Raw genomic sequence first — 14,557 nt, forward strand, 5'->3', positions numbered from 1 at the left:
ATTTTTCAATATTACTCCAGTACATGTATAAGACTTATATGGCATACCTAAAATGCCTCACAATAGAAAAATTTAGTTCACATTTCCTCTAGGAAAAAAAACCCACAAAACAAAACAATCTACAAAACCTCTTAGAAAATGTGTCTTTCCTCAGTTATATTCAGTAGGGAACATTAAAAATTCAATATTTGCCACTTTGCAATGACTTCTGGACACAAAACAGTTCCTTCATGCTGCAATAGGTTTGTCTAGTCTAAACATAAAGGGAATTAGAACAAAAATACACATTTGAAACAGTACTAAAAATGACACCCACAAAACATCTTCGATCCTGATATCATTCTTCCCCTTATTTTTTCTGGTCATTCCTACCATTTGTTACAGATATTTATTTTTTATAAAGATTAATGTATAAAAACCAGCACATAGAAATCAAGTAACAAGAATGGCTCTAATTAAAAATTTATAATATTACAAAAATAACTATTATATTAATCAATATGAAGACTGAGATGTTCAATCAGTGGCACATTTTTAGTTCTAACATTCATTCTGCTTTAAGGACATGAGGACAGTTGATTAAGTAAAAGCTGTAGCCGAGATAATGTCAATATACAGCATCTGGATTAAAACCATGTTGGGAGCTATACTGCAAGCTAGCAGATATCTCCATGCATCATATCTTATAGAACAAAGTTTGTACAGATTAAGATTTGAAAAAACAACCCAAAAGGCTCTCCTCTTTTAGCTGAAAATGCACCAGCAAAACTGCAGGGATGGTTGTTGATCAAACTTAACTATGCTTTAATCTTACTAAAATCAATAAGAATCATTTAACTCACTGCTTTTACACAGCAGAGATTTTAAATTAAGAAAGCTTTAGTACAAATACTTTCCATAGCAAAATCTGTTTCTTGAAGTGATACCCCTCCAAACATGCAATCCACTTGATATTATTTTAATAGAACCTACATATATAACTTCTATCTATATTTTTCTAAAACTTGCACCGTTCTTTCATTTAATACAGGTCAATGGATTATGTAGGGTTTTGTCCTGTTATGTTAGGAACGACTAAACAAAGTTTCTGGAACATGTCACATAATACAAAACTACGTTTTCTGATAAGAAACACTTTATATTGCAGTAGAGTTTTGAGATCACAGTGAGATTGATGTATTAGGCACTGCAGTGCACAGACTGGAAGACAAGTTGTCACTAGAAAAAAACTTTTCAGACAAGCCAACCAAAGGGTGAAAGAGCAGGAACTATTTTTTCAGATGAGTTGAGACACACAGATTGGAGTTATTCAGGAAATCTGTGACAAAATTCAGTGTTGAACTTTTATCTCAGGTTAAACTCCACTGCTTTAACAACAAAGCCTTCCTTCCTCTCTATTAACTATACGAAGCAAAAAATCCCAGACTTATATCTACCCCATTAACTGAGCAATCCCAAACATCATGCTACTTCAGATTTAAAAAACTCCAGCAGCAAGCATCTGAAAGGACTTTAAAGAAAAACCAAATAGAACTAGGTTATCCTCACTCTGCAAGCAAGGAAATAAAAACACAGAGGCATTAGGATAAAGTAATCTCATCTAACTTTGGCCATCTAAAAGACACTGTGGCCTAGGCTGCTCCTTTCACCACTGGAACAAGGCAAGCATCTTGAGAGGGCAATTCCTTCTCTTCACAGATACCCAGCTATGTCTATCACCAAAGAATTGTCACCCTCCCTTCTGCCTATTCCTTCCACCTAGCCTAGATCTGAGACTTAATGCCTCAGCTTAGCTGAGCGAGGTACAGATCTCTATTCCATCACAAAGTACTCCTGTTTCCTGTTCCCTTTTTCCTATGAGACAAAACCAGTGATGGGCCAAGGTCTGTATGTGCTGACTGGTGAGCACACCCGTGTGGAAAGTGAGGTGCACATTGCCAGACCTGTGAGTCTACTGACAAACTACACAAACAGAACTCACTGCTTCTTGGTGTCCAGATATCCAGACATTTCCAGAGGTACTGGCAACCAGACAAACTAAGTCTCTAGGTCTAGCTGAGATTTGTGCTGCCCAAAAAGCACGCCCAGAAAGAATATCCACGATGCTGTCACAATACAAATAATGCTAATAAATAAAACTCACATCAAAATGAGATTTTTTTAATACAAGAAAGGTGATAAAAGTCTGCTATCAGATTCTGATCACAAGTCCTACTATTCAGAAAAGGAAATACATCTGAATCTCAGTGAAAATGAATCTGTCTGTGGCTGAAACAACTTTTAAAAGCCAGAAATGATTGTATAGTTTTCTCTGTCAACTCAAAGAAGAGATTTAGGGTTCCAAAAATGTTTGACTTTGCTACTGCAGATCTGCACGCATCAGAAAAATCTGGCACTACACTGCATGATAGGACCTTGAAGCTCTGAAGTAACTGTGAAGTGGCATTTCAAATAGCTCTCAAAATGAAAACTGGTTAACACAAAATTAGAGTGATGCCTCCTCCAACATTAAAACAGACACTGGGAATGAAAAATTCGTTGTCTTGCCTCTCCCACAAAAGAATGACTTTGACTAACAGCTTCCATTCTATGTGTAGAAAGTTAAGTAATGTATTTCAGTGTTTTTGCCAAGTAAAGCCTGGGAAGGAGTTCTCTAAAGAAATCACAGGATACCAATGGAATCGCATGAAAAAATACCAGCACTTTCACTCAATCACTTTCAAAGTTCTAAAGGGAATGAGACTCAGACTTTGCAAATTCAAGCTTCTCTTTCTTCAGTCCCTGGCAAAAAGCACCCAGTCAGGTACATGGAAAAGCACTAAAGTCTTGCTTTTAAACAAGTACTGCTGCGTGGCGAATGGGCCTGAATCCTACAGGCTCATCCCAAGCAGAGCAGTTCCCAGGGAGCCAGTGCTAGGAACACCACGCTCCTGCCTCCCTGCCTCTGCAGCTCCCTCTGCTTAGAGTGAAAGCAAGGTGCTCACAGCCATGGGTATCTCTTATCAGCAGAGAACAATCAGCGTTTAAAGCAGCAGCTGAAGATGAACTCTCACTGTTTCACTGCTGAGTGGAGAGAAGGCAGAGGGATGGGACGGAGCTGGGCTCCAGCTCCTGCCACTGGAAGCACAGCAGCACCCCATCAGCTCCTTTGTCAAAGATCTTCCAGGGCAAGAGCAGTGGAATGGCCTTCCCTAGGAATAAACGTGCATTGCAGACCTTACCATCCTCTTGCTTACACACAAAATTTATTCATTTGACCTGCCCATTGCAAACAGAGCTGTGCTCAACAAAAAATACCTATGGAAAAACCACAGTGCCTTCGAGTTTTTCTCCAGGTAAAAGGATGAGAAAACGAATGGAAAGGCTCACAGTGATTATATGATGCCTATATCCATGACACTAACAATTTCTCCTGCAGGTACAGCCCTGTCAATAACACCTCTGGACAATTGTTTTACGGGCATGAAAGTCATTTTAAGCCTTTGCAGAGTAATAGCTTCACATCCATCTAGTATGGTTAACTTTGGAAATCAACATTATGCATTAGGAATTAGACTGATTGTTAATGTTTATTTTTATGGGAAGGAAGAATACCTCAACTCTGAACTTTCCCCTTCTGTTAATGATTAAAAATTTAATTAAATATTAACTTTATTAAATTAATAATTTATATGACACACCTAAAATTTACCTACCACACATACTAGCCAAATCTATTTGTTATTTTGGGGGCAGGCAGACGGAGTGGGTGAAGGATCCAGAAAAAACAAACAGTTTCCATAGAACTATATAGAACGTCTTCTATTTTTCTGAGAATAACATCTATTATTTAGTGTGGAGCAAATATGTTCAGAGGCTAAATGGTCTCTTCCAAATGACAGAGGTATTTTTTTCCTCTTTTCGTTTAGTACAACATGCCTCTGATATACCAAAATAGCTTTTATAAAAGGCAATCTTTATTAAGTAATTTTTAAAATGGGAATTACAATATGTACCAGCAAAAATTGCTTGGCTGTTTACTTACTGATTCTTTACAGAGGCCAATTATTTTGCCAATGGGCAAGATGAAATCTGTTACGAAAAATAAATGGGACTTATACTTTAAATCCCATGCACAGCAGAGAGTTATTTTGTTTTTAGGTCTGGTCACCTAAAAAAAATTGGGACATTAAATTGAAGGCTGTATCATACTTCAGCAATAATAACTAGTGCCCCAAACACTTTCCACCACAAATCTCACTGGCAGGATTCCTACTTTACAAGAGAGCAAAAGCTATCAGAAAAACAAGTCAGGTTGAGACAAAAAACAGAAGAAAATAAAAAGCTTCATAACTTCCAGTCTTTTGCAAGAAATGATTAAATTTCTGTTTCGAACCCAGAGACATTACATCATCTTATTTTTTAAAGAAAAAAAAATCCTGCCTTTTTAACATCTCTCTTGTATATCCACCTTTGCATCCATATCTATGTAATCCAGTATCACGACTAAAATAATCCATCAGATCAGTATCACAGCCATTCAAATCTGAATGTGAATGTAAAATTTCAGTCCTTACAATATTGTTTACCTGTGTGAGGCCCTTAAAACACGGAGTATTTCTGTTCAGCAGAGTCCCTCCAATGCCCACACTTAAACAACCCTCCCTGTGACACCACAGGCAGCACTTTCCAGTCACGTAGAGTCATGCCCAATTAGAAAAAGTCAAGAGTTAACAGCAGGATGCTGTGGAGAAAAAGCTAAACTTATGAACATGTTCAGATTGCCATTGCCCAAAAATCTGAGTAATGTTACAGATATGTTATGTTAATCTGTTACACAAGATTGTCTGTAATGTATTTTTTTAAAGAGTACATGAGGGTGGTGTTGGGGGTTGGATGAAGGCATGTGGCCAAAGTTATTACGGAATTGAAGAGGATTATTTTAATTAATATTTTACCATTAACCCTCTGCATGGTCCTATTTAACCAATGCCATTGTGTTTACTACTCAAATGATCTATAACCATTCATTGTACTTGAAATTACTGTTGATCACTGAGCATTTCAGAATAAAAATAGGTATGATTAGATGTGTAAACCTCATCTGAATGCAGTTTTATGCATAGAATGGATTTCTATCTACTAAAAAACAGCCCTTAATAATAAGATATCAAGAAAAACACAGTGAGAAATTATATTTTCTGAATGTGATCTGTGTATTCTAGATACACCTCATAATGAACGTGACCAAATACTGAACACAAAGTGAAGAACAAACCCTTTGTGTTGATGCAAAATTTGAGTGGCAGGAAAAAAACATTGCAGAAGATAAGGGTTTTCATTCACAATGCAATGTAAATTAAAAAACCATGGATACAAAAGAGTAGAAACAAGAAAGGTAATATAACAAACTTACATTTCACCCTTCATCTTTACAAGGATCAAAAGAGGGGCATACATCTTCATTCTAGTCGAATGGCCACTATAATAATAAATTACAGCAGCTCATACAAGAAATAAAATATGAAGGACTCGTTTATGTTTTAAATTGAAGGAATGCAAACCATAACAAGAAAAAAGAAACAAAACAAAGCGTAAAGTCTATGGGATTTCATTTTTTTCTTTAAACGAGGGGCAAAATATACATTCAAGTAAGGTGTATCTATATTTATGCAATGACTTTGCTGTTGACTTCACTGGGAACCACACGAAGCTCAGAAACTTCCCTCACCAAGCCTACTTTCATTCTAAATAGGTCTTGATGGTTGTAGCTGCAAAGCCAGAAAAAAAAACGAGGCCAAATTTTATGTGGTCATGCTAGCGTGGTGGAAAAGCTTTTGTGAGGATTTGCTGCTGTAACTGCATTTGTACATCTGGACCCCCACAGCCCTTCAAAGACTTAGACATCCACAGATACTTACACGGATTATTAAATGGCCTGTTAGTAAAAGAGGTGGATTCAGGACACTGACACATTTGAAATTGGTATCTGCAACTGGACTCTGACATTTCATTTGGATACTTAAAGCATTAGTGTTATTGTATCCTGAGGACCTATATTAACAAGTTTGACGTAACAGATGGAAGCTTTTTCAGAAAAATGTAAACAGCTGATCTGAGAGCCAGCACTTTCTATAGACAGAACTTACAGTGAAATATAGCACTCTACTGTTTATTCCAAACACATCATGGCATTGTAAGTAGTCCACTTTATGCAGTGGAGAAATACAGTTTAATGTAAAAGGAACACACATCAAGAAAAGAGCATTCTCCCACAAATTGTCTGCTTCTGACCTATCAAAAAAAAACCAAAATCAAGAAAATTATTACCCTCTATAAGCCAGAGCAGATAATTTGAACCAAACCACACTGATTCTTCTTGCAGGGCTACTCACCACCCATTCTCAACATCATCACATTTCTGAATTTTACTAATTTAAACATTATTCTCATTTTAATAGCTAGTAGACTAGATCTTACCGATTGTCTGTAATGTGAGTAGCTTTCTAAACATATACTTGCAAACCTGATCCTCGATAAAAATAAACAAACTACTTAATAAATAAGAGAAGCACAAAAAAGCAGGATTTTTTGTGGAAATGGGGTTTTAAATATTCTTCTTGGATTACCTTCTTTGTTCTTTAAGTTGAATTATTGTTTTTGCACATCTATTTTAGGGCATATTAATGATATAAATGATTATAAACACGGGACCATCTAGTTTCTGAATTGTTCGCATTGCATATTTGCTTTTGCACAATGGAAATTAATAACAATGGCTGCATCTGACTGCTGTTGCTTCTTGCATGATTTCTGTGATGCACTAATAAAAGAAACTGAAAGTTCAGTGCTTTGGAATGATAACTCCAGTTACTATAATTTTACCATGGGAAAATACCTATTGGACAACCCTACCCGGAATCCTTAGATTGAAATAGGACAAATTTCAGTTTGTGGAGATAAAGAGCCAGCCAAGGGCATCATTAGCAGCTGTGCTCGTAAGCTGTCCTCTGTTACAAAGAATGAAAGATGGAAAACTGCAGATCCTACATGAATGAAATATGCAACAGATTCCCACAACTGTATCTGAACATGGCTTTGGAGGTTTTTTTCCCTTGGAAAATAAGGAAATCAAATTGTTTAAGGCAGCATTCCCAAGTAATTGACAGGATTATCTTAATAACTCAGGTAAATAAGTAAGCAACAAGAAAAAGAGATGCACGTTCACAGGAGGCAGAGAAAGCAGTGCAGAGCTGCAGGATGGGAACGGCTCAGAAGTGGCACTAAGGCTCTGTGGTCAGAGCCCAACTTGCATACCCTTGTACTCAGATGCTCTTCTCTTCCTGGGAGCCCATAACACATTTTTAAAATATCGCTAGCATGCATCAGAGAAGAAATATCCACATTTATTAAGCTTATGACAATGTAAACACCATTAGAAGTGGTTCTGGTATGACAATTCTCATTTTGCACTTCTCTATTTCTAACTTCCTTCGTCAATGCTCTCTCTCATCCACTCAACACTTCCATTTATTGTCTCAAGGCCAGATTTCAGTACTTTCTGTTCATCTCCAGCTCTCTGTCTGCAGCTTTGTATGACAAACTGACTCCCCTGCTGTTATTTGGGATACTTTAACTGGGCAAAGTCCACACTCAGTTACTTTAAATATTTCTTGAGTATCTATTCACTCTGGGCTTTAGTGATGTCCAGACTTTAGTTTACATTCTTTAAAATTTGATTTTTGCCCCAAGTCCAGTATTTTTACAATATAACCTTTATATAAAACAAATGTTCCAGTACATGCAGAAGATTAAAGGAATGAAGGAAACACTCAGCTGTCCTTTAATTTTACATGTGTTTAATGTTATCTTGGAGAAATGAACCTATTTTCATTTTGAATCTGATCTACAAACTATGTTGGATTATTGTGCAAAGAGTTAGCATGCTTAAAGAAATAAAATGGAGCCAGGAACAAGGACAGGGTGTTCAGTGGCAAAATCCACTGGATAACGTTTGCTTACTCTCTCGGTACTTTTGACTTTATTTGTCATATCCAGAGGATTGGAATCCAGAGACCATCAGGCTGGAGGGTTTTGTCTGCCCTCTTACACATGGAATGCAGCTAGACATTTCTAGTCTGGGTTCAGCTACCCAACTCTTCTTCTAGTCTAGGGAATGGAGATGAAAGCAGGCTGTTTCAATTAGCTTGGCTATAGAGATGATCTGGAGCTGTGAATTAATTGATTTGAAGACCAAGAGGGACAGCTCCTGCATAATAGAGGCCGTGGAATTTCACTCTGTAATTACAGTTAAGTTCAGCTCCAAATCCAACAGAAATCAAAGGTGACCATATAAGGCCTGTCTTTAATCAAAAGTGGCTCTTTTCCTGAACCACTAACTGTAAAATATTCCATGTTTCTTTCTATTCCAAAAAGCCATCTGGATCTAAAGTGAACCTGTGTGAAAGATCTTTATTCCTGCGCGGACAGGAACAAATTTTCCAGTGCTGCATGAGAAGACTAGAACAATGAAAGTATTGGGAAGTGGGAGGGGGGAGCAAAGCTCTGCCTTTTTGGCAGTACTTGCAGAACATTAGTTAGGGTAGGTGGAGTCCTGCTGGGTCTAGCCAACTGCTCAGATTCCCTGTAACATTTTAGTGGCCCCCAGCTTTACACGGTACATCTCGGGACATGGAGGAAAAGCTCATCTATACGTATATTTTAAAAGACACAAAACTCTAGAGTGTGTATCCAAAGCAGATCAATTGCCTTTGCAATATTCTCAAAACAAAATGTTCCACCAGCAGAACTGATAAGGAGAGCCAAAAAATGGAAAACACTTGCTACCAATTTACTGCAGTCACCCATAAACTATTACTAGAACATTATGTATTGGGGTTCAAGCCAGAAAGCTATTAAAGCGGACTGCACTAGAGTCTTTCCACTATGCTACTGAAGCATTAATAAGTCTTTAGAGAATTGTGTTTATGTTGAAAGAATAATCTTATAATCAAATTTTCACACACACAAAAAATGCAGCTCTTTCTAGAATTACTGTGTGCCTTTGCTCTCTCCCCCACATTGGCTGGTGTCTCCACAAATACCATCATTTTCTATGTTTCTGTCTGGCCCAAACCCTGATCTACATACTTTGTGTTCCAAGCTGGACAAATTTCAAGATAAATGGTGCTAATTGACAGTGTTAATGGGCGCAGGATGTACCACATCCTTTCCCCTGTTGTCTCTAAGTGTCTTTCACAGTCCTTACAGCCATTCTTTGTACAAGATGAAAAAGAGTTAAAAGACAACGCTTTTACTTAGACACACAAATAATAAACATACAGTGGTATTCTGTGGGGCTGTGTTTCCATCCCTGTTACAGGAAAATCTGTAATAAATCAGAAACCTCCTTTCCCATTTCAGAGACAGCACAATACCCAGCAAGACAATTATTAACCCAATGATTTACTGTTTATACTTCAAGAATTGATGTTCCCTTTGAAAAGGCGTATGCTTTCTTTTCAGCCACTTTCCTCTGATACCACCCAGGTGCAAACAATGTAACAGAGCAGGCCAGGTGGAATTAAGGCAGGTCCTATATCCCTGGAAACTCCTTAAAACAGTACAACTTGAGTTTAAATGTACTAGGCCAGCTCACTCCAGATAAGACTTAAGATTCTACTTGAATAAAGTAAGAAAATGACCTAAAATTCCAAGAGGGGGAACCAGGTCTCTTGTATGAATTTATTAACATTTTCCTAAGCAACTAGTTAAGTTAAGAGCTGAAAACTGTGGTATTCATTGCTATCATCATCACCACCACCACAATAACCAGATAACCAATTCAACTGATATTTCCCCTTGAAGTCCTAGGGAGTCCAGGCCAGGAGAACAGTACTATGTCATGACAGGTTTATGGTAACATAACACCTTTCCTGATTTGCCTCTTCAGTTCCTGGAACATCCTTAAAGTTTGAGAGATGACTGGTAAAGCACTCCTGGCTGCCAGCTGGACTGTAGGCTGTTCTCGCTGGGCAGGAAAAGTTAAATTTCCTTGCAAACAGGGAGAATCCTTGGCAAGAGAATATCATTGTAATGGCTCTAAATACTAATTTTGCTGTTTTCTGAACTTGTTGGCTAAATGCCCTTAAATTGGATCCGACAGTTCTGATATCCTTGACAGCAAATAGTCTAATTTGAAAAATAGTAAAACCTTGCAGCTCTCTCTGTCAAAAGAAATTGTAGAAACTTAGTATCATTCCTTGACTTGGGCCTTTAGAATAAACTGAATTGAGGGGCCAAATGTATCCCTTAAGTAACTTCACTTGATCCCATGTGTTTTTTTTACCTCTCGATTGAAGACTCTGGGATATATTGCTTGCTCAGGCAGCACATTCATGTGTGGAGCTTTTCTACTTGCTTGTGGAATTAGCTACATTTCAATCAAAGTTACAACAAAAATAATAAGAAATCATTTCTACCTGTGCTAATGCACAGGATGCCAGAGAGTGATTTTGCAGGAGATAAACAGGCCACATTTACAACTAATACTCTCTCTAGGATTTGCCTCTTTGCAGCCTGACTTGGACTCTGATGCCATCATTCGGGTCAAGAGGTCCTTTTTGATTCTTCAAAGAAAACAGAGTCATGTGCCAGCATGACAACGTGTCAGGGAGCCATTTTAGGCGAAACCCTTCACATACTGCTTAAAAACTCACTCTGTGCCAGGAAGGGGAATGAAAATATTTAATCACAAAAATCAACACCCCAGAAAAGCTTGGAAAGTGCTCAGGTCTCCAGAGAAGATTTCTTCTAGGACCTCTGCCACAGCTGAGTTACTGCACCTTCTGCTCCAGCCCCATTAGTCCACACGATTGCAAAAAGTTGTCCAGTGCTCCAGTGAAAGGTTTACATTTAAGACAGGAGTCTGGTGCCCAGGAGAAATGTCCTAGATGTTTTCTATGCTTAAAAGGCAAGATGTGCCTAATATGATTTTTCTGTAAAGAGCAACTGAAGTATGGTATTAATAAAAAATAAACTATGTTAACTTATGTTAAATCCTCCTCTCTTCTCCAAAAATACACAGCTGAAAAAACCCTACCACAGCAGTACTAATGCACAAGCAAGTCCTCTCCATCTGCCAAATATGTAGGTCATTTCAACGAGTGACAGAGACAAAGAGGCCTGATTTTAATTCATGAAATATTCCTGCTAATAGCAAAGTTATTGAGACATCTGTTAAAAGCCTGACCTGTAATAATGGGGGGATATCTAAAGTTACTGAAATTTCTATTTAAATTAATGCTACAGTATTTTATTGGGCATTTAAAAGAGGTATTGCTATTAACAAAAACATTATATAAATTAGAAACAGGCCTACAATAATCCCCCAGATAAAATCTGGTCCTGTATTCTAATACTACGGTATGAGCTTTTATTTGTGCGTGCGCTACGTGTATATAACAATATAGTAAATATGTAAAAAAAATAATTAAATCTTAAGAGCCATGGCAGCCTAGTTTAAAGTTTGGCAGAGAACAGTTGGCAGACATTAGAAAAAAAAGTAAATATGTTTCATGGCCTGTATATAATTGAACATTCTTCAAATTCCTGTACTGGAAATGTCAATACCATGGAAATCCTTGAAATGTGGACACAGATAGATAAATGTGACTGGAGCCAAACACCTCCACCCAGAATGAATAGCAGACCTTCAGACAAAGAAAATCTATGTAATAATAAACTACCTACTCAGTAACAGTAACTAAAGTAAGGTTTTGCCTTTGGGGTAGCGGCGAAATGAGCAGAGGTGGAAGATAGGATTGCCCTGTGGAGGCAAGGCACACACAAATCTGTCTCCAGCAGCACTCAGAGAAAGGCAGCTGAGCACCAGGGAGGATCTTCCAACACTGCATGCAGGGCTGGGCCCTGGCTCACGATGAACACAGAGCTCCTGGGCTGTGGGATTACACAAACCAGGACCAATGGGTGCCTTTCTTTGTGTTAGGTGACGTGCAAGAGGATGCCTCACACACAGGGCAACCACCTCAGTCTTGGAGGCTGAACCCGCATCTCTTTGCTGAATGCTCTTCTTCCTGCTGGCTTGCTCCCAAAAGTTAGAATGGGGAGGCCAGATTTTCCCAGGCTCAGGGATATGAGCTAGAATGAGGGGCACAGATCCCAGGTCTTCATTACAGCTCCTAAGAAAACACTCAGAAGAACATCTCAATCCCAAACCAAAGTGAACATGCAGCAGCCTTTCTTCTCTTTCCCACCCACATCCTGGTTCCCTCACTAGATGCCCCATGCCCACACAGGTGGATGTTGCAGGGCTTTCTACCTTTCTGCCCTTGCTATGGATGCCCTGTGGACTGATGAAATACTGAAGTGTAGCCAAAAAGTATGTGAATGACCAGATACAACTGAGGAACAAATCCTCAAAAAGCTGCTAAAAGACTTGGAATCACAGTGCAGGATAAAATATAGCTTGGAAAGTTTACCAGTAGACCACTTACATGTATTTTATATTTAATTCAAGGTTTCCTTTTCTCAATCTAAAAAATGCTAGTAGCAGATAAATGTCTTTTCATTAAAAATGCTACTTTGTTTCCAAGAGACAAAATGCAAAGGTGTATATTTTCTAAAAAGTGCGGGTCAGCCAAGGTAAGCCAAATACCTATGAAAAAAAAATTCTAGCAGGTGCAGAAAATACAAAGTCTAATATATGCTCCTCCACTATTACAAGATATCAGGCATCCCACTGCAACATCCACATAAGTCATAGCATAAAGCCATTTGATGTACAACCCATGTGAAATCTATTCCTTTTTTATGAAATTAGCTAGACAGAGGTCTGGTTTTAATGTACCTCCTGAGATGCTCTATGAATGTTCAGAGTTTTATGAGCAAGTCTTTACTTTTTCCTTCCATGATCAATATTTTACCACTTTTCCTATTGCTTTTTCCTTCTTCTACAGCTGAGTGAGACATCAATGTATGGTGTTAAATACATAAAACAAGGGGGCAAACTGCCTCTCCTGAAGGTCTACCAAACATACATAACACGTTATTTTCTTCAGCACTCAGCTGTAAAAGCACTACACACAATTAAAAACAGCAAGGAGGGAAAAGTGATTTTAGACAGCCAGTCTCCCTATGGCAATGAAACGTCCAGTCTTCACTTCACCACTGACTAAACTCTAAATACTTCTCTGTCCAATCCTAGTAACTTCTCAGCTGTATTTTGAATGGATTATGAGCACACCTTAAAAAGCAAATTATCAGCAAACAGTGCCTAGACAGGTTATATTCTACTTTGCTAAGACCAAGAGATATTTTCATATTATTTCATTGTTCTGTTTAAATTCATGCTCTTCTGGCACTGACAGTAACTTCAAGAACAATTCTTAAAATCTCTACTTAGTAGGATCAAATGAATGTCACTGAAGGAGCCTAACTGTGCCTTTGCTTGCAGTCATTATGAAAATAAAATGGGGTAAGAGTCAGATTGTTCAGAAGATGCAAATGTCTATCATCACTTGGTAATACTTCCCGTCCTTTCAGCCTTATTCACAACCTTACTTGACAGACCTTTCTCTAAGGCCATCACTGCAAACAACAACAATCCTACAAAAAGTACCACTGTCCTACTGTGGACTTCAGGAAGGACAGAAGGACAGTGGATCTGCACTACAGATACTGGACTCTGGGTAAAATTCCCTATCAGAAAACTGCACTGCCATCTGCTCAGCCCAAGGAATGCTAACAAGCAAAATGGTACTTAAGAAGTAGATTATTAAAATAATTGAAAAAATTGGAAAAATAGGTTTTATTTTTTGCTCAGAAAAATAAAAATTTCTCTGCGAGTTTTTGTACTTAATATGGTTAAAAGTTACAGAATTGAAAGATGCTAGTGGGAGAAACCATTATTCAATTTTCAGTGCACGAGCATTTCAGAACTAGTGTAATAAAAAGATTCACAGCTGTTCCATGAAGTCAGGAGGTCCCAATCCTGTGAGTAGGTCTGTCTCCTCACACCCTGCACTCAACTGAATTCACTGCAGTTCTCTATAGATTCCCTTCAAGAAATACGTGTAAGCTCAAGGACTTAGTTATTTTCTCTCTCTTTTACTTCTAACTTAGTGTTGGAGGAAACAAAAGTCCTTATTCACTACAGTTTTGCTTTTTAAAGAATGTTGACTCTGCTCCTCATGGGCAGCATAGTAGAAGCTGGAATTCTCTATTTTATTTTAAAATACAGTAATTTATGAAACTTTGTTTTCCTTTAATGCTGAAAGCATTGCCTCAGCATTTTCTAGACCAGAGCAGAATTCTCCCCCTATTTCAAGAGACTTTGCTGCTGTCTCATTTAAAAGGAGAACTTGTTCATGTTGGTACCCATCTCATGTAAAGTGACTTGACCATACAGCAGCTGACCATTCTAGGGTTTTTGGTTGCTTTTTGGGATTTTTTGGTGGGTTTTTGTTTGTTTTGTGTTTGTTTTGTTTTGTTTTTTTGGTTTTAGTTTTGCAGGTTTTGGTTTTTGGGTTTTTTTAATGAATGCTATAAAACCCAGGGA

The 14,557-nt window shown here is 38.0% G+C and overlaps 1 protein-coding gene across 17 annotated transcripts in view; it reads right to left on the reverse strand.

Moving 5' to 3' along the window:
* The window catches only part of ZBTB20 (zinc finger and BTB domain containing 20), a 474,683-nt gene that overhangs the window by 396,594 nt on the left and 63,532 nt on the right, over nucleotides 1-14,557 (reverse strand). The gene's annotated exons all lie outside the window — the stretch shown is intronic.

The sequence above is a fragment of the Melospiza melodia genome, chromosome 2 (genome assembly GCF_035770615.1).
Source record: "Melospiza melodia melodia isolate bMelMel2 chromosome 2, bMelMel2.pri, whole genome shotgun sequence".
Classification (NCBI taxonomy): domain Eukaryota; kingdom Metazoa; phylum Chordata; class Aves; order Passeriformes; family Passerellidae; genus Melospiza; species Melospiza melodia.